The sequence below is a fragment of the Propithecus coquereli genome, unplaced genomic scaffold (assembly GCF_000956105.1).
Source record: "Propithecus coquereli isolate 6110/MARCELLA unplaced genomic scaffold, Pcoq_1.0 Scaffold178, whole genome shotgun sequence".
Lineage (NCBI taxonomy): Eukaryota > Metazoa > Chordata > Mammalia > Primates > Indriidae > Propithecus > Propithecus coquereli.
In genome coordinates this window covers 409,176-413,323 of record NW_012142523.1, presented here as the reverse complement: position 1 = coordinate 413,323, position 4,148 = coordinate 409,176, and the positions used below count along the sequence as shown (strand labels likewise).

The window sequence follows — 4,148 nt, the reverse complement described above, 5'->3', positions numbered from 1 at the left end:
CTGCCTCAGCCTCCCAAGTAGCTGGGACTACAGGCATGCACCACCATGCCCGGCTAATTTTTTCTATATAGACTTTTAGTTGTCCAGCTAATTTCTTTCTATTTTTAGTAGAGAAGGGGTCTCGCTCTTGCTCAGGCTGGTCTCAAACTCCTGAGCTCAAATGATCCACCTGCTTCGGCCTCCCTGAGTGCTAGGATTACAGGCGTGAGCCACCGCGCCCGGCCTATTTTATTATTTTTGAGACAGAGTCTCAGTTTGTTGCCCAGGCTACAGTGCAGTGGTGTCATCATAGCTCACTCCAACTTCAAACTTCTGGGGTCTAGTGATCCACCTGCCTCAGCCTCCTGAGTAGCTGGGACTACAGGCATGCGCCACCAATGCCTGGCTAATTTTTCTATTTGTTGTAGAGCCAAGGTCTCACTATACTGCTCAGGCTGGTCTCGAACTCCTAGCCTCAAGAGATCCTCCCACCGTGGCCTCCCAGAGTGCTAGAATTACAGGTGTGAGCCACTGCATGCCCAGCCAGAAGCGTTCCCTTTAAAATCATGAACCTGATATGCATGCCCACTATCACCATTTCTATTCAACTTTGTGGTGGCAGTCCTAGCCAGTGAATTAAGACAACAATAAATTTGAGGCGACAGCGGACATCAGGGCTCCAAGATGGCGTCAGTCGTACCAGTGAAGGAGAAGAAACTCATGGATGTCAAACTAGGGGAGCTGCCAAGCTGGATTTTGATGCGGGATTTCACCCCTAAAGGCATTGCTGGAGCCTTTCAAAGAGGTTACTACTGGTATTACAACAAGTACATCAATATGAAGAAGGGGAGCGTCACTGGGGTTACTATGTTGCTGGCAGCTTACGTGCTTTTCAACTACTGCCTTTCTTACAAGGAGCTCAAACATGAGCGGCGATGCAAGTACCATTGAAGAGGGGCCTATGTGGGGGGTGCATTCTGCACTTGTGACCTTGACCTCCTTGGCCCAGCACCCTCTGTGAGGAACTCAATCATTGCTGAATCCTTTCATATCCTAGCGAGAAATAACCTCCAAATAAAAGATGACTGGTAAAAAAATAAATAAATAAATGAATAAATAAATTCGAGGCATTAGTATTGAAAAGAAAGATATGAAATTGTCATTATACTCAGATGGTATCATTATTATTACTATTTTGAGATGGGGTCTTGCTATGTTGCCCAGGCTCATCTTGAACCCTTACATTCAAGCAATCTTCCTGTCTCAACCTCCTGAGTAGCTGGGACTACAGGTGGCACCATTACCTTCTTATTTATATATAAAAGCACAAAGGAATCTACAGACAAGTTATTAGAGTAATAGAAGAGCATAGCAGGGTGGCTGGTTTATATGGTCAATACACAAAAGCCAATGGCAATTCTATATATGTACAACAACTGTGTGATGTAATTATACAAAGCAACCATTAAAATAGCAACAAAACTATGAAATAGCAATAAATCTAACAAAAAGGTGTAAAACCTGGACATAGAAAATGATAAACTTTACTAGAAGTTATTGGAGAAGACCTAAAAATGTTAGAGCTAGGCCATATTTGTAGTAGGAAGACAATATCAGAAAAATGGCAATTCTCTACAAGTTGATCTATAGATTCAATTGAATTCTCTCTCTATCTCTTTTTCTCTCTATTTTTTTTTTTTTTTTTGAGACAGGGCCTCTCTCTGTTGCCTAGGCTGAAGTTCAGTGCCATGATCATAGCTCACTGTAGCCTCATACTCCTGGCCTCAAATGATCCGCCCACCTAGACCTCCCAAAGTGCTCAGACCACAGGTGTGAACCACTGTGCGCAGCCTAGATGCAATATATTTCTAATCAAAATCAGACAGGATTGGATTGACAAGTTGATTCTAAAATGTATATGTAAGAATAGAAGACCAAGAAGAGCCAAGATCAAATTTTATTTTTTAACTTATTATTACATGTATTTGAAATTTTATTTTATTTTATTTTTTTAAGGCAAGCATGAGGTTAAATTTATTGAAGGGGAGCAAGATAGGATTACAGGGCAAGAGCAAGATATAGGTCTACAGAGCATGATACATACACCACAGATGATGCTCAGAGCCCTTGCTGTCGCAGGAAAAAGAGAGAGTGAAATTTTCTACAAATAGATTTTTGTAAAATTTACTTTTAGAAATAAAAATATTTTTAAAAATCTTGTCTGTTCTTGGCCTTTTACTCCTGGTGTTTCACAATAAAGCTTCCATATATGCAATATTCAGATTCAACAATTACCAATTCATGGCCAATCTTGTTCATTTAGACCCTCTTCTACTTCCTTCACTTCAGATTATCTTGAAGCAGATCCCAGACATTACATCATTTTATCCTAAATAGGGAACTTGCTTTAAATGTTTTGACAATATAGCTGCAAAAGGAATCTTTTTGCTCTCAAGTTACTCACACATTCCAATAAAATAAAACAAAAGTGGAAGTTAGATTAGATTGTTTACCTTAAATGTGTTTTCAAATTTCTTTTTAATCTTGCCAATTTAATAATATGTACAACTAAAATTTACAAATAAAGGAGTTACCTTTTCTTTTTAAACAATCCAGAAGAAAATGGTTAACCCAAATACATCAGGCAAATAAATCTGGGATCCCCAACCTATGGTGAGTTGTATAATTATTTCATTATATACAATGTAATAATGATAGAAATAAAGTGCACAAAGAATGTAATGTGCTTGAATCATCCCGAAACTACCCCCATTCCCTAGTCCATGGGAAAACTGTCTTCTGTGAAAATGGTCCCTGGTGCCAAAAAGGTTGGGGACAATTGAAATAAATGGACTACAGAACTGATTTACCTCAGACATGGCTATATATTAGGTGATTAAATATGAAATGTTCAATTTTGCATCAAAAGTTTAGTTTATTATATCTGAAACAAGAAGCAGTACAATTAATCAAAGTTTGCGCCTAAACTATGGACACAGTTTTACCATCTTAACGGTACCTTGCTTATGCCAGCAGAGAAGAAGCTTGGAGGGTGAGTGGCGATGAAATTGTGAAAGGTGTTTTCTACAGCTTGTTGAGAATTGAATATTTCTTCTTGCAAGAAGTGGTCCAAAGCCTGGAAGAAGTGGTAGTCAGTTGGTGCAAGGTCTGGTGAATACAGTGGATGACAGAGTTTCCAAGTCCACCTTCTGCAGTTTGAGCAGCATTGTTTTTTTTGCAACATAAGGTCTTGGAAGAGTGTTGGCCTATCTCTATTGACCAATCTCAGCTGCCCAATCACAAGCATTCTCATCATTTCATCCAACTGGTTTCAGTAGACATTCACTGCAATTGATTGACTAGGTTTCATGAAGCTGTAGTGCTGGACCACCAAACAGACACCAGTAGATTTTTTTGATGAATATTCAGTTTTAGACTATGTTTTGGCACTTCATCTTTTTCCAACATTTGCTATTGTCAAAAAGAATCCATTTTTCATCACATGTAACAATATGGTGTATAAATGGTTTTGTCTTTAAGTCACCTTTACAGCAAAGAAAGGCAAGCTTTGAGACAATTTCTCTTCTGATGCTTGTTTAATTCATTCAGAAGCCATCTATCCAGCTTCTTTACTTTGCCCATTTGTTTCAAATGGTCCGATATTGCTGGAATAGTAATGACAAACCTTGCTGCTAATTCATGCATAGGTTGAGATGCATTTGCTTCCACTACAGCTTTCAGCTCATCATTATTCACTTTGGTCTCAGGTTACCCACATGGCTCATTTTCAAGATTAAATTCACCAGAATGGAACTTCTCAAACCATCAATGTACTGTGTGTTCATTAGCCACATCCTTCCCAACACTTCACTAATATCTCGAGCTGTCTGAGCTGCATTGGTTCCACAATGGAACTCATATTCAAAAATAACACGAATTTTTGACTTATCCATGGTTCCACAAAAATTGCTCTAAAAAAAATTTGAAAGATTATCACAAGCCAAAACATGCGTTTGAAAGACTAAGGATGTACCTTCACAATAAAAACCAAAAAACCAAAAAACCAAAAAATCCTAGCACTCTGGGAGGCCAAGGCGGGTGGATTGTTTGAGCTCAGGAGTTCGAGACCAGCCTGAGCAAGAGCGAGACCCTGTCTCTACCAAAAATAG

At 39.0% G+C, this 4,148-nt stretch overlaps 1 pseudogene; it reads left to right on the top strand.

Annotated features, from left to right (window-relative positions):
- Positions 1-650: 650 nt before the first annotated feature.
- On the top strand, positions 651-930 carry LOC105808617 (annotated as a pseudogene).
- Positions 931-4,148: the final 3,218 nt, after the last annotated feature.